General features: G+C 39.7%; 1 long non-coding RNA gene across 1 annotated transcript; it reads left to right on the top strand.

The window, feature by feature from the left end:
- The first annotated feature begins 5000 nt into the window (after positions 1 to 5000).
- On the top strand, positions 5001 to 9770 carry LOC134296446 (uncharacterized). Its single transcript, XR_010003198.1, has 2 exons — positions 5001 to 8366; positions 9584 to 9770. It is a non-coding gene; the product is annotated as an uncharacterized LOC134296446 (long non-coding RNA).
- Positions 9771 to 22628: the final 12858 nt, after the last annotated feature.

Genomic DNA, 22628 nt, shown 5'->3' with positions numbered 1-22628 from the left:
AAACAGGAAGCCCCCTCCCAACATGGAAATCAGCTCAACACGAAAGCCTGCTTTCATGTCAAGTCAAAATTGCCTCCTTGCCTGCATATAGGAAGGCCTGGAGCTAGGCTGCAGGCATGTTCCGGGCCTGTTTGCAGGCCCCACAACACACATACTCTCTGAGAGTGTGGTGGGGGATGTTTGGCAGCTGGTGGGGCCTGCAGGTGAGCTCCAAGCCTGCCTGCAGGTCCCGCCACATACACACTCTGCTAGAGTGTGGCAGGTCATATGTGGTAGTTGGCAAGGTGTGCAGGCAGGCCTGGAGTGCACCTGCAGCTGAGCGCCTTACTCCAGAGGTACAACAGCAGGTGCCAGCAGGAAGAAAGAATGCGAGGAAGGGGAGGGAGTGGGTGAAAACCCCAGGGTGGACCCCCCCCCTCCGTAATGGTCCAAATTTCAGGGACCCAATCTGACCCCCCCCCCTTGATTTTGGGAGGCTCTCAAAAACCAATCGGGGCCCCAACGAAAGCTGCAACACAAAACAGGGCAAGGTTTACCCTGAAAGCACAAGACTAATAATACATACTTTTTTGCTATTGCACCTGCCATCATTCTTATTGAAATACATTAACATGTTCTCTTTTTTGTTCTTGTTATTTGTCATGTGTCAGTTTTTTGAATAGGGTGTCTTGATGTGTCAACAGATCCTTTCTCATTCAAGGGGAGAAAATATGCAAGTATTTATATCCCTAAGATAAGCACACAAATAGAATATTTCTGAAAGTATGTATTTGCCTTATGATTTGGTGAAACTTTACCCTTTTCAGTGGTTGGTAACTGAGCAGTCCTTCCTTTAAACAAGAATAATAGTTTTCAGAGCTCATGTTATACCTGGCTATATTTTATCATGTGTTGTGAAGACATTTGGGGACTAATGCATGCAAATGTTTCCAAAACATGATCTGTGATTAACATTCCAAACTGCTTTCCCACCAAGACTAATAATTAAAGGCCTCAAATATAGCTGCAACACCCATGCTCCCGGGATGAAATATTACAGTTATGAATCCCTTGAAGCCATATGTTTATGCATGCTCATGGATTTATAATTGCACACAAGGTTATGCCTTGATAATTTGCCAATTTATGTTGCTGTTGTGCTCCATGTTTCCCATGCATTTTATTAGCATCTATTAAGAAAAACAGTACTGTGGAGATTATTTATTTTCTGTGTGACCTTATTTTTATGATTGCGACTTTTTCTACATATATGAATTAAATATTCTGTATGTGTACATATATGCATTTGCTGTACGCATGTGTTCAGAAGAATAAAAGCATTTTAGGCAACACTGATGCACATGCCACAAGTTAGAGACGAGCCTAAAATACAGAATAGTTTGGATAATATGAATGCCCCTGTATTCTATGAGTGCTATTGCTTGATTGTGGTGGCTATATGTGTTAGACATGAACTCTCAAGAAAGAATGGAGGAAAATCCATAGGCAATAGTTTTATATTTTGAGAGGCACACAACTCAGTAAGCTAGGGCACAATGGATTTGCCCAGAAATGTGAGGTGAAAGCAAATAGTACCCTAGGTTAGTCCCCATCTTGGAGGGTAATAAAATAATCTCGACTATTTTTGAGTAGATGTGTAGTGATTATTTTTTAAAAAGATATCTTCTGCCCAAAATCAGAAATTCCTATTTTCTCCCTTGTTTCTAATTTTCCTCTTTAATTTGTAATTTAATTTATGCTTTGCCTTCTTATCTATAATAGCATTTTCCCACCATTTGAGTATAATCCAAAGAAAAGAGCTGAGCAAAGAAGCATATCATACAGGTTGAACATCCTTTTTCTGGAATCCAAAATACAAAATACTTCACAAGTGTCCACATTAGTGGCTGAGATAGTGACATCTTTGCTTTCTGATGGTTCAATGTACAAAAACTTTGTTTTGTGCACAAAATTATTTAGAACATGGTTACATTACCTTTGTAATGTGCATATAATGTGTATCTGAAACATAAATGAATTTCATTTTCAGACTTGGATTCCATCTCCAAGATATCTCATTACATGAATATTCTTAAAATTTTATATAATGTGATTTTATTTTGTAATGGTATCTGTTTTATATGAACTGTTGTTTTGTAGATTGTTTTATATGAATTGTTGTTTTTACATTGTTTTTAGGCATTGAATTTTTGCCTATTTACTGTAAGCTGCTTTGAGTCTCCTCGGAGAGAAAGGCGGGGTAAAAGTGATGTAAATAAATATAAATAAATAAATAAAATCTGAAAAACCATGAAATCCAAAACACCTTTGGCCCCAATCATTTCAGATAAGGGACACTCAGACTGTACAATGATAGCAGAAGGTTATCTGAAAACATTTTTCTAGATGTTATGGATATAGAAATGCTATGGATATGGATATGGATATGGATATGGATATGGATGGATATATATATATATATATATATATATATATATATATATATATATTACAGTACACAGAAGAAAGATTAAAATATAGTAAGCACATGAGTTTAAAATGCATAATTTTAAACTGACTTGGTAGTCCTGCCAGAGAGATAGGACTTTAGATGCATTTCAAATTTTGACTGCTCATTTAGCTGTCAGACCTCTTCCGGCAGATCATTCCATAGTCTTGGGACAGCTGAAGAAAAGGTTCTCTGGGTAACAATCGTCAGTCAGATTCTGGCTGGTTGGAGCAGCCGCTTTCCAGAGGACTTATGTGTTCAGGATGGATTCTACGGGAGAAAGTGATCCTGTAGGTAACCTGGACCCAAACCGAGGTCAAAACCAACACTTTAAAGGTCAGAACCAGCAACCAACAACAGAAGATAAGGTCTTTATGAATGAGTCTGTTAATACAAAACAATGTCAACAATTCATATTGGTTAAAATCAGCCCACAGAACTGTGCATAAAATTGTCTTCAACAGACATTTAGTGCCAAAAAAATTGGAAAGGCATATAAAACCATACTTCTGCAGTCCCTTTCATATATCTTATCAGTGAAAGTCATCGCTCCTTTGGTGAGTGAAGCCTCATGGCTCTTGGACAGAGTTGGAGAATTGTAGGCATACAATACGGTATGTACTCAACTTTATGTTTCATGGAAGTCCCTTTCCTCCTGTGTATGGCTTCCCATTGGATCAAGGTATCTATCTGCACTTTCCCACCACTACCACTGCATTATGTTTTGAAGATTTTATTTTGCATTATTAACTGAAAACCTTTTGCTTTCCTCTGCTGAGTTTGAAGGAAGTAACAGTAAAATTAGTAAGAAAATAAAAGTTAATAGCATGAATTTGCTTTGGCAGCAGTATTAGCACTTATTGTTAACAGCTGCAACCCCCCCCCCCCAAAAAAAAAAAAACCAAAACACATTTTCTATATCTCCCCAGCCCAGGTTTAACTCAGGTTCAAACTTGTCTTAATAAGAGCTCTGTCCCAAACTAGTCTCTCACCTTGGGCATTTCCAGACTGATGTGTTTTAAAGCAGGGTTTTATTACTTTTTAACTGGAAGATTTTTATCTCTTCCTGGTGAACCTTGACTCACAATTTTAGTATTGCAAAGTCCCCATAAAAGATATTTAATAGCACACTATTTTGGTTCTGTGAAAATATTTTACATCAGCTCTAAGGTTGCCATAGAATCTCCCCTCATCTTTTGGGGAGAGAGCAACCCCTCCACCAACCAATCATCTGAGTATTTGGATATATTGTTTAAATTGGAGTATTTGCATGTTAAAAATGAATATAATTGAAAATAATACACAAATACACTTTGCACATGGGGGAGTTATGCCTCTTCCTAAATCTATAAAAATGGGTATGTTGTAGAAAAGGCACCTGGAAAAATGAGACTAACATGTGGAAGGAAAAGAAAATCTTGCAACCTGATAATGAACACATCTCAGTTGGCAATGAAGGTGAGATTCAGAAAAGGAAGAAAAAAAACAAGTGAGGCAGAGAGGTTTTCACATCTCTGCATGTAAAGCATTTTGGTCCTCAAGATGTTTGTGTGTATGCATGTGTACGTGCATATGTGTCTTTCCTTATAGCAGCAACCAGTTTTCCATTCATACATAGCAATCTGCCACCTGCGTCGAGGTAATGAGTTTGAAATTCAACCAAACATGTTGCAAATATAATGAAATTATCCATGATATGAATGAAGATATCTTAATTTATGTTTCCAGTTCTTATGCAAAAGTAAATTTCCGTCATAAACAAGTCCAATATTTTTGAGTTGTTGAATAGACTGAGGTTTGTTTCTTGTTATTTTTCTTATTTTTCCTATTTCAGGAGGCTGAAGCACACCTGTGTTCACAATCCCTGAAGAGTTCTTTCCAATTCAGTTGTATTTCCTTGTGGGACTTCTTGTGAATGTTACTTTTGTCAGGACTGGGTTTTCTACATAATAAATATGACCCTAGAAGAGGGCTGCTTGATAAATAAACTGTATATTTTCCACTTCTTCTATTTGAAGAAAAGGGTATTCTATACTTATAAAAGCATGTATGCTGGTTCTCCAGTCAAAATATTGACTCTCATCAACATTTTACATGACATAAGTATTATACATGCAGTATTCAATCAGAAAGAGGACAAAACCCTACTTTTGGCAATATTAAGTGTTTTGAAATAACTATAGTGGACCCTTGGTATTTGCTGGCATTCTCCGTGGATACCAAAATTCGTGGGTGTTCAATTTCCATTATGTACAACAATGTAGTAAAATTGCCTCCTTTTTATAAAATGGCAAAATGAAGAATTGTCTTTTAAATTATTGAATCTGCAAATTTGTGGGTTTAAAGAGCCAACTGTAGTTACCAATAAAGAGTCATCTGCATTTCCTTTTGTTTTTGTTTTGCAATGAGTAGATAAAATTACGTGTCACTAAAATTGTAATACAGCAAACGATAACTTAATTCTTTTTACAGTGTAACTGGAATTTGAAAGTTGCTTTGATAGCTTTAGAGGTGTCCACTCTGTTTCGATATGTTTCCTCATAGCTTGCTATGTTTGTTTGATTAAAAGGAATTAAAACAAATTGTTGAGTAACTTTTGAGCAACAAGAAAGTAAAAAGGATTCATGTTGTGTTTAGAATTAGTTACTTTTGGAAGAGCCTGGAAACTATAGTTGGAACTTTATATTTTCTGGCTAAACCTCTTCTTTTGCACATGAGCAGTGTAAGCCACTGAGAGCAGGAGCATTGGCTCAAGAGATGTTGCTGCCAGAGGCAGAGGACAAGCTGTCATTGTATCCATTTCATGTGCAAAGTTGATTTTTTCTTTAGTACTGGCAATGAGACATTGCTGCCTCCACTCAGCATGTGCTACCTAAGATAACTAAGATAACTATTGGAAACTATTGACAAGTTTGACCTATTAAAACAGGAATGAGCAAGTTTTTTTGTGAGATAGGCAGCAGCTGAGAGTGCTCTGGAGGGCTCTCAGCCGCCGCGTGCCTTCCTCGACCCCCCTCAAGATGTCTTCCTGGCATAAGAATGGGACCGTTTGCACCATTTTTATGCTGGGAGGAGACACACAATGGCTGAGAGTGCTCCAGAGGGTTCTCAGTTGCTGTGTGCCTTCCTCCCCAATCTTTTTGGCATAAGAACATGCCAGGCTACTGTGCCAAGAGGACAGGAAAAATGAGGAAGGCCTGAGGTAAACACCCAGTGCCTTAGTTTGCCCATGCCTGCATTAATAGGTTTGGGATAACTATGTAATGCTCTGGACCAGCTTGGATTTTGTGGCCCATGTAGATGTAGCTCTTGCTCCATGCTTAGTTTACTTCCTTTGATGGAAACTCATTTCAAAGTGCAAAAGTAATTTGGATTCAGGAGAGGAGAGAAAGATAAAAGGCAGAATCTTGCCCTCCCCAGTAGACTCAGTCAAAAAACTAACTGCTGCAGCTTTTCTTAGCTTGTATAGCTTTCCATGTCAATAACTTTTACCATCATTACACTCCACAGTTGCCTAGCCACACATGGCCAGGATTTGTGGCAAGGAAGTATTACCAACTCTTCAATGTTTCACAGATAAATGTTGAAGAGTAGGTAGTACTTCCCAGCCAAAAATAAATCAAAAATTGCCTCTCAAAGGAAATAGTCATTTGTCAAACTGACTGTTGACTCTTCTTTTCTAAAGGAAAAAAAAGGTTCATCCTCAGGGAAATTACTAAGTGGTTAAGAAAAACCTGTCTGCCTTGTGCAAAGTCCCTCTTTTTTCACCTCCTTCCCTTTGTTCTTCCTTTTTGGTGCCTCCCCAATGTATGGGATAGTTTATTAGTATTTGCATGCATAAATAAAACAATGGCAGAGCATGGGAAGAATAATATTTATCCTTCAATGATATTTCCTAGCTAAATATTTATCAAGTTAACACAAACAGATCCTATGCACATAGCTAAGTGAGGACAATTCAGAGGTGTTTGATGTGTTTCCCTTGCAGAGAAGCCCCCAAAGAAACATATACTCAAACAGTTTTGACAACCTTTTGTGTGTGTCCACAATTTTACTTGCTTCACTAGCCAAAAACAAGCACAGGTTTGGAAGGTTAGAACACAAGAATTTATTAGGAAAAAAAAGCACAAATCAGGAAATGCAGAGTTCCACTTAAAGCCGGCAAGTACTGCCAAGGCCGGCCTTAGGTAATTTTCAAGTGTAGGTGAAGAGAATTTTGACACCCCCCCCCAAACCAATCACTGAAAAATAAAAGCGTTGGATAACTGAAAATGTTGGATAATAAGGAGGGATTAAGGAAAAGACTATTAAACATCAAATTACATTATGATTTTACATATTAAGCACCAACACATCATCAACAGAAAAACCAGTTCAATACATGGTAATGTTATGTAGGAATTACTATATTTGCGAATTTAGCACAAAACATTGAACAGGGATATAGGGCAGTGTGGACTTAGATAACTCAGTTCAAAGCAGATATTGTGGGTTATTGTGCTTTGATATTCTAGGTTATATGGCTGTGTGGAAGAGCCCTGATGGTCCTTCCACACAGCCATATAACCCAGAATATCAAGGCAGATAATTAAAAGGCCACCAAAGGGGAATCAGCCCCCCCCCCCCGGTATTAAAAAAAACTCTAAAATCAGGGAAATCCAGACAGTAAACAATCAGGGACAGCTAACACCTCCCAAAAAAGATTCTCCCAGGCAAGAAGAAGCCAGGCCTTGAAGCCACAGGGCCATTAAATGCTAATCAAGGTGATTAATTACAACATTCACACCTGCTTCAAAGAAGAGTTCTTTCTCCTACCCTGGACCTTCTACCCCACTTACCTAGCTTCCAAGTTCCCACAGACCTCACAATCTCTGAAGGCCCCAAAGGCGGGCCCGCACGGCGCTGAGGGGGCCCATGCCTGCCAGAAGGCCCAGCGCAGGCACCGGAAGGCCCAGCGCGAGCACTGGAAGGCCTAAAGGAGAAGGAGTCGGGGGACAATGGTGCCACAGGCAAGTGCCTAATTCGCCTCACGGTTGGACTGCCTCTGAGTCCTGCTAAACAAAGGTTGCATTACATTATATATTTCTTGAGTACCCATTGACTGACATTCTTCCCAAAAGTATTTCCTTATTATGGTATGTTTCCCAATTGGTTCTGTCCCCGCTCTCCTATCAGTACATGCTTTCTCAGTTCATATGTAACTCACTATTTAACTCTAATTCCCCAAATTCTTTCTGTCAAGCCCTTCAGTTTGATGTAATAACTTGTATAGGACCAAAGAAAGTGTCTGTCTAATACCAGGTACGAGCTAGTACAGTCATCCCTCCACATTTGTAGTTTTGATTTTTGTGGATTTGATTATTCCTGGATTTGATTTAAAATGTTCTCTCTAAGAAACTCTAGGTTCTCTAGTACAATTCTATGGTCAGCTTCCTCCAGTCATTATGGAAAATCTAGAGATTTCAGAAAGAGCATCTGTCTAGGAATCTCTAGGCCCTCCAATGTTATTTTATGACCATCTTCCAGTGGAAGTTTATCACAAATTCATGCTGGAAGACCTAGAAATTCTCCGAGACATGCTCTCCTGGGTAAAAATATACATATAGATTTTGCTTTATTCTTGATTTTTTTTTCATTTTCACAGGTTCCTGTGTGCCTAACCCCAATGAATACAGAGGTCTGTTATCTTCCTCCTAAGGGTAGGGCAATAGCAGTTGGGAAGGAATGAGGACCTTTCCTCTGCTTCCAACACCAGGCATGATGGAATTGAAAATTAATACAACACATAAGCCCTGGAACACTGTGTGCTCCCTCTCTTCCTGTTTTTACATCATTCAACTGCTCAATGCTCTATACAACTTGTTCTGGTTAAAAAAAGGTAGGTTGTCTCTCCTGGAAGCCAATAGAAGCAGCAATTTATCTTTAAAATAAGTTGAAGAGCAACTTTGCACTGTTTAACACAACTGTCGCCTACTTCAAAATCAGAATTGGATTTCCAGAAAATTCTGGGACTTCATTTTGGGTGGTAGTTTTGAGGTTTTTATGTACCACGTGTCCATGGAAATTGGTCATGAGGCCCACCACCATGACTCACCCTTGTCTAATATTTGCACCAGAAGGAGAGTGCAGTTGCACTTATGTCCTACTTGGAGGCTTCTCTAGGCATCTGGGTGGCCAGTGTGAGAACAGAATTCTGGACTAGAAAGTGTTTTGGTTTGGTCCAACATAGCTCCTTTTGTACCATGAAATCCAAGATTCAACGTGCAGAACTGTTCCTGTGAGTTGGATCGATGTCCTGTCTGCATCTGGAGACTCAAGCTTCTCTTACGCAATGTCTCTTATTTTGCATGACATAAACAAATCACAGAACACCAGCTTTAATAAAAGTCATTTATAATCATTGTGGCAAAGACTCAAAAACAGGGCTATTACAATTCTTCTGTTATTGAAAGAGTTAGTGAGTCGAGTATTTATAAAACAGTTTGACTTAATTTAACTCTTTTTTAAAAGAATGGCTGCCTTTCTCTGTATTTCAGAGTAGTTGTTCATATGTGCTAACCTTGGTTGATGTTACTAGCCAAACTGTGAATTGGTTGCCCTTCCAAACATTCTTTTGATAGAGGCAACCACAATGATGAATATTATAACAATAATAACTACTACTGTTACGGTAGAGTCTCGCTTATCCAATGTAAATGGATCGGCAGAACGTTGGATAAGCGAATATGTTGGATAATAAGGAGAGATTAAGGAAAAGTATTAAACATTAAATTAGGTTATGATTTTACAAATTAAGCACCAAAAACATCATATTATACAACAAATTTGACAGAAAAATTAGTTCAATACACAGTAATGCTATGTAGTAATTACTGTATTTACAAATTTAGCATCAAAATATCATGATATATTGAAAACATTGACTACAACAATGCATTGGATGATCCAGAACGTTGGATAAGCGAGTGTTGGATAAGTGAGACTCTACTGTACTATCAAATGATTGTTTCTACTGCACTGCTTTCAGGGATAGCCAAATAGTATTATTTGTCCCTTTAATAAATGTGTTTACAGTATTTTCATTTCTTTCTCTAGGAAGTGAGGACTTCAAAGCTAAAGTCTGACTTCAGAGGTGAACATAAAGGCCTGACTTGAATCGGATATGTTTCAAGAGTTCTGCCATTTTCACACATGTAGCAGTGTGCAAATTGGGACTTGGAAAAAAGGCAATTGTTGGACTTTTCACAGCTGTGTATGTACCAAATAAAAATTATTTCCAGAATCTGATTGCTTTATTTCCTTTACCAGTTTGGGCAGTTCATCATCTTCCCAACCTACCTGACAGACTTGCACAGTGCCATTCTGAAAGAATTCAAGAGCTAACCAAAACAGTTACAACTGGCCTGCCTTGGTGGCTCAGCTCAGGAGTTGTCTACACTGATGTAACTCAAGTCTACACTGATGCAACTGAAGTTAGAAGTTAGCAGAGAACAATGGATGAAAATGGGACTAGAAGAGAGAAAGCAAGACTTTTAAAATGAGTGAAAAAGTGGAATGACAGAGAAATCATCAGGATTGCCTCTGTCAGATCAGTTGTACAGTTGAAGGATGTGATTTGATGGGCATTCATCAATGATATAGATATAAGGGTGTGTTTTTTTACTTCATCACAAAATTGTGATCACCAAGCTTTGTACCCATACTGGAAGAACAATTGCAAAAAAAGAGAAAAGAACTGTAGGCTTGTTCATATCCATGCCCATGCCCATGCCCATTCCCATGCCCATATCCATAGAGATTCTTTAGATTCCATACGACTCCATAGGATGTAATCTTGGCACTTAAAGTGGGTTCGTAGTGCTTTAATTGTGTACTGTGAATGTGTACTGTGAATGTCTCCTGGTGTAAGACAATTCCCGATCTATTTCACTTTTTTCCCTTCATTCAAGTGCTCAATATTTTTGAGCTAGTCTGGATAAGGATGGGTGCATGTGTGTCTTTCAAAAATGCATGACTGCAGCCAGGTAGAGTTGAGTCTCAGAGACAGGGAGTCTGTCAATTTCAGGAGAAAAAGCTAACCTCGTGGAAAGTGAACCTTCAATCCAAGAGAGTAATTTTAAAACAATAGCAGAGCAACCAAAATAGAACTCTGTGGGGACTTTTCAGGAGCATCATCAAACAAAACCTGTTCTTAGCTGCACACAATGAAACTGTTCGATGACGAAAGAGGAATGAAATCATTTTATTATAAGAACAAAGAAAAACAAGGGCTCACAATAGATGGGTTAATTCAGGAAGCTGTTATCTCTGGTACCAGGAGAAAGCCCTGGAATCTTCCACAGTGAACAACAATGACTAGGACTGAATAATTTCAAAGGGAGACATTTTCACTTTTCCTTATCTGAATCATTTTGTAATAGAAAAATGACATTCAAAAGAATTCTGGCTGAACTTATGAAGAGTTTTCAGAGGGGACACAGCCTCTTTTTTTCTTTCTTTCTTTCTTTTTTTGAAATGTGGCATCCATTTATTTAAATTTCTAGGCCAGGGGTTCACAAACCTATTCAGCTGCGGAGCCCTTTTTGAAGGAAAAGTTTCTCGGAGAGCCCCCCAAGATGTTTATGTTATATTATACATAATGTATAAATATCAGACATGGGCTAACTTTTTGACACATTGTGTTTTAAAATTGGACAGACAGGCCAGGCCAGTGGCAGATGGATGAAGAGTGGTTGTATGAACTAATTTGAAAAAAAATGAACAAATTCCTGTGCACGCTGTACATATCTCATTTGATTAATGAAAAATGAGAAAGAAAGAAAGAAAGAAAGAAAGAAAGAAAGAAAGAAAGAAAGAAAGGAGGAAAAAGAAAGAAAGAACAATACAATATTGAAAATGAATAACAATTTTAACCAACACAAACTTAACAGTATTTCATTGGAAGGCCCCAGTGTTATTCAGTCCAACCCCCTTCTGCTATACTGGAAAAGCACAATCAAAGCACCCTCAACAGATCGCCATCCAGCCTTTGTAATAATAATTACAGTAATAGGAGCAACCATAGGGGCTATCCAGTCTAACCCTCTTTTCATGTAGGAAAAGCACAGTCAAAGCACCTCCTGAGTGGGGGAGGGGTTTAGGGTTTTGGAAGCAAGGAAGGCAAGGGAGAAACGATCTGGGTGGCGAGGAAGGTGAGGGAAAAATGCTTTTTGTGGTGGCAAGGAAGTGGGAGAAAGGCTTTTGGTGGAAGGGGAGAAGCAGGAAAGAGGAGGGAAAGCTTGGAGGGGGAAGGGGGAAGAAAGTGCAGAGCCCCTCAGTATGCTTCACGGAACCTCAAGGGCCCCATGGAACACACTTTAAGAACCCCTGTTCTAGATGAACTGATTTCTTGTCATTATCCTATGTATCTTTAGTCTGAGATATAATGAAGCTCTTTAATATTTTAAATATCATCCTGGAATATTCTTAATTTTATTGTTTATGACCCAGTTCTAAATGTAAGGACTACCCTTAGGCCTACATCTTATCATGAGAGATAGGCTTAAAAACCTATAGAGATTTCACTTTTCTGTTAGTCCAATGGGATTGCAGGTTGCAGTGATATTTTTTCCATTTTTTGTCTGCAGTGTGACTGAAATGATCCATGAATCATATTATGGGGAAATGTAGTAAATCATAATGGCAGGCTGACTTGCACATGGTTGGGTCAATTCTTTTATAAATAGCATTGGGTTACTTGATTTTGGCAGGTCATGTTGTTTTGAAGATACACTTTCTCCATTCATCAGGTCAAAGGTGTGATTAAACCATGTTGTCAGTTTTCGATAGAATTTAAAATCTCTCCATAAGATGTCATTATAAATTTGATTTATACAAAGTGCTATCAGGTTTGTCTATAAAAACACATGCATGCATGAATGAAGACACATACACACACACAGCATTGCCTTAAATTACAGCAGTAAGAAAACAAAGAGATATGTGAGAAATATGTGAATAATCTCTGGATGATTTTGTACTTTAGGCAGGACAAATGCATAGATTGTGTCCACTTAAAAATTGTGGTGCTCTATTCTTTGAAATGACTGGGAGCTATGCAGGGTTTCTGTCTTCCGGTCTATATGTATGCTTGAAGAAAAAATTGTGCATAACATTGCTATTGCGGGGATGGAGATCATTTCTCTCTCTCTAGATGGTTTAGCTTACAACTTTCATCTAGTGTCTCCAATGACAGCTGATTGTGGGAACCATAGGAGAGAAGATCAAAGGTTCCCCTAGGACTGCCAGACTGAATATTGAGGCAACTCTTGTCCCTTTAATGATTCTACAGAAAGGGGAATTTCAGAAAGTATTGGTTATCACACATTTAAATAGCAAGCAAAATCTCTCTTCTACACAAACTTTAAATACATGTTACATATTTCCAGCCTTCACTGCAGCAATCCTATTCTCCACTGCTGTACTATTGAAGCTAATCTAAATTTTTATCATTTGCTTCACTTCGCTTTCCTTGTCTTTTCATTTCTCTTCTATCCCATGCCCCTCACCAGCCACCATCTGGAATTTAAGCTCCTTAAGGCATGGATATGTTTTCTCGTTATTCTGTATGTAAAGGGTTGGGAACTAGGCATAGAAATTATTTAAATGATTTTGTCCATAGGGGGAAAAACCTGTTCTGAACAGGTAGGATATTATTTAGGAAATAATAATAGCCTAGAAAGATTTCTGTTGGTCTTTTCCAATATTCATGTGTTTCTCAACTAAGTCTGTTAGCACATCTTAGGTCAGTGACCAAATGCTGCATGGAGCTGATTCAGGATAATGCAGGGCAAGATAACCTTAACATGGTGGATAGTCTGAATTCTGATCCAAAATTTGGAGCATCCCATGACTTTAGGCCAGTCTGAACAGTTGTCCCCACTGATATCCTATGTTTCCTGGGCTTGAGTGGCCCAGACATATAGGATGGCAGTTGCTGGATGCTTCCAGACAGCATCAAAAAGAGGATCAAACAAGTGGGACAAAAATTGTAAAACATAACAGCAAGCCTATTTTTTGATAGCCCTCATCAGCTGTTTCGTGACTTTAAAACATGCACATGCGCTGGATCAGTCCACACCAGGGTATACAAACAGTCACATGTTTTCCATGACTGCTGGGATATAAAGCCATGCAAATATGCACATTTTTGGTCAGAATTGAGTTTTAAATGCACCTTTATAACACGTGTTTTTCAGCTGTTAACCCAAATCAGTGAGCATTTTCATAAAACGTCATTTAACACCCCCCCCCCCCCTTAATCCCTGTTTCTTCTCGGTTGTAGAACATATGTAGAAGAGTCTACTGTCTCTTCCTCTGTATTGCACCTGTCTCTGACTATGACACAGGTTCTACCTGTCCACCATTACCTATTTTAAGGAATTCCTACATTCACATGTATAATGATTGGGCCTGGTACATAGGAGCTATAATCTTGACTCTGTACATTGTAGTTCATTCCAGCTGCCCAGCATTCATTCTAGATTACTAGCTATTACAGATACCAGAACCTGAAAAAAAAAACTCTTTTTAAATAATAATTCCCAGAATTCCCAAACCAGCTTGATCACCAAGTTGGAGGACTATGGAAGCTGTAATTTAAAACAACAACAACAACAACAACAACAACAAAACAGTATGTTCAAATTCAGCTGGAAGCTATATGAAAATGATGAAAACAAGACAGCATTTTTCGAGATGGAAAAGGAACAAAAACTACAAAGCCAGTACACGATTCTACTATGAAAATTAAAGACAAGAAGCCCAATGGTGCAATATATGCCAAAATGTTTATGTGATTACTACTGCTTCCATTGAACAGGTACTAGCAAACTGAAGGAGGAAAAAAAGGTCTGCCTATCTAATCTGAGAATGGAATTTTCCACAGCAGTCAAGTTCAAACCCAAGGCTGGCTTGGCTAACCGACCAAAGCCATACATTTTTACTGTTGTTTACTGTTGGGAAATAAGTGCATTGCCCTATTGTTTGGCTTCGAAGGATAAAAAGGAGCTGTTTTTTCCCTCTTTGAACGTTTGCGATACGGGTCACAGCAATACCTCTAACGGACGTGTCTATGCCTGGAAGGTCAGGGCAGGGTGTGTTTTGCCCAAGCACAATACCTGTTACTTTATTAGCAGTTATTTAGTTTGCTGCCTTGATAACATCAATGGGAATGTTTAACTGTGTAGATTATTAGGGAAAGAGTGAATGAAAGGGAGGGAAGGGAGGAGTGATGGGAGAGATTGAAATTACGAATACGACTTTGGCAAGTACCATAAACGTATTTTGCTGAACAGAAATAAATAAAACTGAGGCACAAAAGAATATATTATCCTTTGGCAGATGTTGCTAGAGTCTAGACAAGTCTTGAAATATCTATTGCCACAGCCCATGTGCTGGGATACATTCCCGGAGGCTCTGGCATTGGCTGCCTATTGAATATTCAGCACCAGCTGCATTTGGAGTTCTCAGGCCTCCATATTCTTTTTGGATTTGCAATCAATATTGGGGCTGGTAGGAATTTAGTTGGCTACCATTCATTTTAGAACTGCCTCAAGGACAAGAAATAAAGTTTGAAACAACAATGCAGGACAGAATAAAAAATAGCTGTAGAGGTGACCATTTGTGAGCGGGATGAATATTCATATATCATTTTGGTTACACACACAACGTACTTCTGTTCTTTTGAATGCTGAAGAATTGTAAGAAGGATGAGTCATATACACAGACTGTCATAATTTCTCTTTCCAGCTGAACAAAGCACAGGATGATTAGTCTGTTAATAATTATAAACTTGTTGTCTTCTGGGTTCACTTCACTTTGCCGTCATGGAAAGATGTCTTCTGAAAAGCCAGTGTTGACATATTGAAATGTTTAAGGCATTAACGTTTCAGTATGTCATGTCTCGCTTAAGATATGTTCTGCTCATGGTAGGAAGGACAGGGTTTTTTGTTTCACTTGTAAATATCTATCACGCAAAGAGGAGGCTATATTTTACTCTCATTAAAAGTATAAAAAAACATGCATAGTACAGCAGCATTTGTTCAGATGGCACAATGAAGATGGCTTGGAGAGATACTCTGTAGGAATGTGGCCATATTCTGACACCAGTGTTGCATCACTGCTTCAAACAGCTTGTTACATATAGGTCAACAATGCAGGCTTTAGAAAACATAATGTCAATTATTTCCCTTGCACCCTTCAAACAATCACGCAGTATCGGCTTTTGCAAAATTGGAGTATAAGGTAGGGGTAGAAAATAAAATGGAACTTTGCAGTCCTTCCTTTCTACCACTAAGTTATAGCATAACAACATGGAATCCTCTGTTGTAACATAACTGGAAACAATAATGTTGTCCCCCTACGAACCCGCATGTTCTCTTCGCTCGTCGAGGGAGGCCCTTCTCTCGCTCCCACCACCCTCGCAGTCGTGGTTGGTGGGGACGAGAGAGAGGGCCTTCTCCGTCGTGGCCCCCCGGCTTTGGAACTCGCTCCCTAGAGAGATCAGGCAGGCCCCTACCCTCCTCTCCTTCCGTAGGAGCTTAAAAACCTGGCTCTTTCAAAAGGCCTTTGATACTTAATCGGGTGTTGGACTGATCGATCTGCCCATTTCATAATAGCCCCATTCTTGAGGTGTTGCCAATGCTATATTGCACTTTGTCCATTTTAACTGTGAAATTACCTTCCCCATTTCGGCCCATTTCGGCACATGTTACACATTGCCTGGGTTCTATGAATTAGTCTCCAGTGTTAATATTGTATGTTTTATGTTGATTTTAACGATTGTTTTTACTGTAATTGATGTTTTTATTGAATAACTGTTTTATTGCTGTGTTTTGATATTTGATTGTTTTATCGGGCAAGGCCCCATGTAAGCCGCCCCGAGTCCCTTCAGGGAGATGGGGCGGGGTATAAAAATAAAGTTGTTGTTGTTGTTGTTGTTGTTATTATTATTATTATTATTATTATTATTATTATTATTATTATTATTATTTGTTCAGTCACTTCTGACTCTTCATGACCTCATGCCAGAGCTCCCTGTCAGCCATTGCAACCCTCAGCTCCTTCAAGGTCAAGCCAGTCCCTTCAATACCATTCATCCATCTTGTCCTTGGTTGGCCCCTCCTCCTTTTTCCTTCCATTTTCCCTATGTGGAAAATGGAAGGTAACTATGTGGACTTTCGTTGCCAATGTGATAATGATGATGATGATGATGATGATGATGATATACTTTATTTATATTCTGCTTTCTTTCTCCAAAGGGACTCAGAGTGAATTACAGTACATATAAGACAAACATTCAATGTCTTTTTACACAATGATATACATTACAATACACAGACAAGGTAAAGGCCTTCCCCTTTTCATCTCTGGCATCTGGAGGCAATGCTCAACTCCAGCCATGGGGGGGGGGGGAGGGGGGCAGTGTTCTTGTTCCATTTTTCCATGCTGAGGAATCTGTTGTCCATTTTCATCTCCAATTGTGTTTTGCCATCATACCATTCATCCATCTTGCCCTAGGTCAGCCTCTCCTCCTTTTTCCTTCCATTTTCCCTAGCATCATTATCTTCTCCAAGCTTTCCTGTCGTCTTAAGGCAGGAATGAAGGGGTAGGAGGAAATGGCCATATAAGGAGGTACGAGCAGGCCAGGAACACAGCCGATGGGTTAACACATGGTTTCCCTGAAATCATGTGTTTTGAGAGAAACGAAAGTAATGAAATGTAATACTGCACCACAAATATGCACCAATGGTTTGATATGTGGGCGGTCGTAAACTGAACCCACTGAATTGTATAAATAGACACTCGACCCTGTCTGCGGGGTTCTCCCTTTTCAGCATCTAGTTGTGCGTGGGATGAACCTCTGCAGCTGCAGGAAACTTTTAGTAAACTGCTTTCTTTGGAAAAAACCTCCAGTTGTCTGTCTCCTACTTCCACTGCGTCCGCACAGACACACAAGCCGAGAAGAGGGGAAGTCTGGTTTCCGCTACATTTTCTGGTGACCCCGACGTGATTCCACAATAAGACGGACCAGGAGATCGGAGACGGATCCCGCTGGCGGGACGGTCCCAACTCGGCGGTGGGGGCCAGAGGCAACTACCGTGAGACGAGAAGGGGCCCCTGAATATTGTAAGACCGGCTGCGGTACTTGCCTCTGATGCCAACGCCGGCCGACGGTGGGAGCCGCAACGACAGCGAGGTTCCAAAGAAACCAGGCAGGGAAAAGGATCCAGGGAAAAGTCCAGGGGCGAAGGTTGGTCCGACGTCTACAGCAATCTGGCAAGTATAGTGGTTAAAATGAGACACTAAGGGAACAGCGCCGGGAGGGACACAAAGGTTCCCAGGGAGGTATAAAGGGGTTCTGTCTTGTTATTCCTGACACACACCGTTGAGTGTCCAGGTGCCCAGTCCAAGGCAGTCCCCTCTATTTAGGCAGGATGGGAGGCAGTGGGTTCAAATCCACCACCCCATTACAGTGTATGTTAGACAATTTCGGCTCAGTTGCAAGTAGAGCCGTAGAAGGAATTCCCCAGAGAACAAGACTTGTGAGGGTGCCCCAAGACCAAGTCGTGCAGGGCTCATGAGGAGTCGCAACTCCCGGGGAAAGGAAAAAAAAAAAAACTGTTTGATTTCTTTGTCATGTGTGGGGAATAATGAGTTTCAAGTTCTGCATGTTTCGTGGTAATATTGAAGTGAAAATGAAAAATGAGTCTATAGATTTACACAAAAAATGTTGAGCACAAATATCTAGAAATGTTTTATTACGGTTGAAAAAAAATCTGATTCGAAGAGGGTCTGTGTTAGTTTGCTTTTGCTGACAAGCTGCAGAGAGGCGAGAAAAAGGGAGGGAGTTAAAGTGGTGTTGAGGCTCAGAAAGTTTTTTTCCTTGTTATTTCTGAGGAACAAAGGCTGTTTTCTTAAAAAGTTTTCCTTTGCACCTGGGCCTCATGCCAAAAAGATAGTGGGAAAATCTTGGCAACAGTTCAAGGTAAAAACTCCCTGTTATTCTTGTTAAAACTCAGGCGAAATGCCCAGAGAAAGATAATGGAATTCCAGTGGACAGCCAAGGTCAATGAAAGCCGCTGTAAAAATGTAATGTGAATTTAATATGAAAAAAAGAAAGAAAGAAAATGATGATGTAAATGTGTATATATATATATATATTGGGGTTCTGTCTTTCACCTGGATCTTAAATCCTTGCTTTTGGACTTATTTTGGGACAACTGGGTGAGAATGTTTCATGAGCTGAGATAGAGTGTGTGACTTTATCTAAACAACTAACCACTAATCAGAATTCCTGTGGACCTTGTGTGAATGAGATGTATGTGTTGAATTCAAAATGCATAAAGAGTTATAAACAATGTTAGTAGATTTGTTCAGAAGCAATTCGGAAGCTGTAGATATTTTTTTTTGAAAAAAAAAATGGTCTTAGGCTTGAAAAAAAAAAATCCTTGTTTTGAAAGAACAATGCTTCAGTGTTTTTAGAGAACATGGTGCTACAGACTTTAAACCCCTTACAGGTTATAGGGAAATGTTGGAGGTTTTTTTTTTTTTTTTTTGCAGCACTTTGGAATACAAGGAGAGGAGTTATTGGTTGTAGAGACTTTGTATGGAAAACTGTCACAAGTTGGCAGTGCAAGAAAAAATATATATATATATTTGTTTTTGAAAAAAAATTGACCCCATATTCCTGACACAGAAGGATTAAGAACTGACATTGATTTTTAAATTTTTGATTGACATTTTATTCAAAAAGGGAGCTAGTGCCCAAGTGATAAAAAGTTATCCTTTTGAGAACCAAAGACATGATATAATTGGCTACGTCTCATGTTGCTTCATAATAATTTTGTGAGATTTGGATTCTGGACTTTGTGATTTTGGCCCAACTCTTTCTAAAGGTTACGGAAAGGAAGGACTAGGACTTTTGTAAACGGGACATTAGATCATGCAAATAGGGGCATTTTTTCCATCGCCCCCAGCCTGGATTTTGCCAGATTTGAGAAGCGGCAGGAGGCTTTTCAACGTGTGTTACTAACAAATTTTGAGCTGTTCAACGAGTCGGTGTAAAAGGGGAATTGAGTAAGTTTAACACTGCAGCAGGACTGGAGTGGAAGATTGCATTGCAGCAAGTGGATACACGATTGTTAAATCGTTTGCGGAAAGGAAAAGAAAAAGATGCGGAGAAGAAAGATTTTGTTGGATTTCAAGACAGATGAGTGTGTTGTCAAAGGCACAGCCTCTGAGGAGGCCTGCCTTGGATGTGGGCGAAACGACTAGAGAGAGTGCTTCAAGAGCCATACAGCCTGGAAGGATGAGTATTTCCCTCCCCTTCTTTTCCCTCTCATTGTTTTTTGCTACAGGTCCTGAACTCCTGTATGGGATAAACCCAGAAGTCTATGAGACATGTTTATTGAGAGGCCTGGGAGGGCCTATAGGTGTTGCTGAGTGCTAAGGCTGTGATGGAGTGTGGCATAAGGCTGGAGGCTGTAAGGGCTGACCAACTCAACAACATACAATTTTCTATTTTGACCCAACTCTCCTGGATAGGACCTTTTGTAATGGGACATTGCAAATAATTCGGATTTTTGACGGATTTGAGAGACAATGAGGGACTTTTTCATATGCCATCTAACAACCTTGCTTTTTAAGCCAAAAGGAGGATATAGCACGGAGGCAATGTGACAAAGAATAAAATAAGTTAACCATTGCAGCAGGACCAGAGTAAAAAGGATTACTGCAGATCGCGAAAGAAGGCCCATGGAGGAATCATTTCTCAAGAGGCCATGGAGGGGTCGTTTAGGAGCTGAATAGTGGCCTACCTGCCCCACCCGTGGAGAGACAAGGGATTTCAACAAGATTGGCTGAGACAAAAGTGATGCCGAACAGGATGATCGACAGATGGGTAATCCGTTCCCCCTCCCCCATTCTCTCTCACTGTCTTCCTGCTTTCTTTTTCAGCTTTTTTTTTTTTTGGACTCCTGTTCCTAAATTGGAGATCCATAAGGCATTGTTATTGAGAGGCCTGTTTTCCAAAAATGGAGATCCATAAGGCATTATTACTGGAAGGCCTGTTTTGGAATCCAAAACAGTTTAAGTCTACCCCACCCACACGCTGGGTATACTAAGTATGACAGCTAAAGCCCTGTAAGAGATGGGAATTTTCTTTACAGACTTTTTCTTTACACAGAGACAATTCTTAGAGACTAGAGACTTGATTGGACAAAGAGACTTTCTTCAAATTAACTGAACATTATTCCTTTGATCAAGGAAGAGGAAACACATCCCCAGTTTGACTTTATGCCAAAGACTGAAAAGACCTGAAAGTTGGACATGTATGTGAATGGCCACCTCTGGCCATAGCAACAAATCCATCATCGGAAGAAGCCAAATGACTGGGCTAGATCAGAATTCTACTGTGGACTATGTCCTTTCTAAAACCTGATTAATATTTTTAATCCTCATGTGTTGTTTACCTCTGGTGATGAAACTATGTACAAATGCTATTCTGCGCTCATTTTCCACTGAAAAGATAGCTTGGCTGCAAGCTAGAAGGGATTGGAGGGACCCATAAGTCTGCTCATTTAGTTTGCTTCAGCTTTTGTATACACGCTTCGCAAAAAAAAAAATGGGGGAATAAGGCAGGAATGAAGGGGTAGGAGGAAATGGCCATATAAGGAGGTACGAGCAGGCCAGGAACACAGCCGATGGGTTAACACATGGTTTCCCTGAAATCATGTGTTTTGAGAGAAACGAAAGTAATGAAATGTAATACTGCACCACAAATATGCACCAATGGTTTGATATGTGGGCGGTCGTAAACTGAACCCACTGAATTGTATAAATAGACACTCGACCCTGTCTGCGGGGTTCTCCCTTTTCAGCATCTAGTTGTGCGTGGGATGAACCTCTGCAGCTGCAGGAAACTTTTAGTAAACTGCTTTCTTTGGAAAAAACCTCCAGTTGTCTGTCTCCTACTTCCACTGCGTCCGCACAGACACACAAGCCGAGAAGAGGGGAAGTCTGGTTTCCGCTACAGTCTCATTATGTGGCCAAAGTACTTCATCTTTGCCTCTAAGATCCTTCCCTCCAGTGGGCAGTCAGGCATTATTTCCTGAAGTATGGACTGGTTTGATCTTCTTGCGGTCCAAGGCACTCTCATAATTTTCCTCAAACCAACACCATAGTTCAAAAGCATCTATCTTCCTTCGCTCAGCCTTCCTTATGGTCCATCTCTTGCATCCATAGGTTCCTATGGGGAATACCATTGCTTTAACTATGTGGACATTTGTTGCCAGTGTGACGATGACGATGATGATAATAATAATAATAATAATAATAATAATAATAATAATAATAATAATAATCCTTATTTATTTTCTGCTTTCTCTCCCCAGAGGGACTCAGAGTGGATTACAGCACATATAAGGCAAACATTCAATGCCTTTTTACACAATGATATACAATACAATACACAGACAAGGTAAAAGCCTTCCCCATAGCTGAGGCAGGGGGTGTTCTTGTTCCATTTTTCCATGCCGAGGAGTCTGTTGTACATAGACATCTCAAATCGTGTTTTGCTAGCATTCCTGCATGTGGCATCCTTTTACCTTCCTGTCAAGATGGTACCTATTGATTTACTTGCATTGCCTGCTTTTAAACTGCTAGGTTGGCAGAAGCTAGGGCTGACAGTCAGGAGCTCACTTCGACTCACAACTTTGAACTGCTAACCCTCCGGTCAGCAGCTTTTCCTGTAGCTAGGGGTTTAACTTGCTGCGCCACCACAGCATGAAGTGGAATAATACAGTTGTTTGCTGGCTGTTTCATTATTCACAACTGATAGTATTAAGTGTCCATTTCCTACTTGAGAGTGTGAGTGGTTCCATAGTATGATCCCCATATCCACAGGAGATGTGTTCCTGGACTTCACAGCAATACCTGAAATCATAAATAACACTAAGTGCTATTATTTTTCAATGGGATGAATGACAAAGATACCACAAATAGCATATAGCTTATATTGGAGATTCTAAATGAATAAGTGAAAATATGTATAAATGCCTTGGAACCTATGGTGAAATGTGTAACATTACTAAAATAATTG

The sequence above is a fragment of the Anolis carolinensis genome, chromosome 1 (assembly GCF_035594765.1).
Source record: "Anolis carolinensis isolate JA03-04 chromosome 1, rAnoCar3.1.pri, whole genome shotgun sequence".
Taxonomy (NCBI): Eukaryota; Metazoa; Chordata; class Lepidosauria; order Squamata; family Dactyloidae; genus Anolis; species Anolis carolinensis.
The sequence above is the reverse complement of the archived record's forward strand: the minus strand, read 5'-3'. Positions and strand labels throughout refer to the sequence as shown.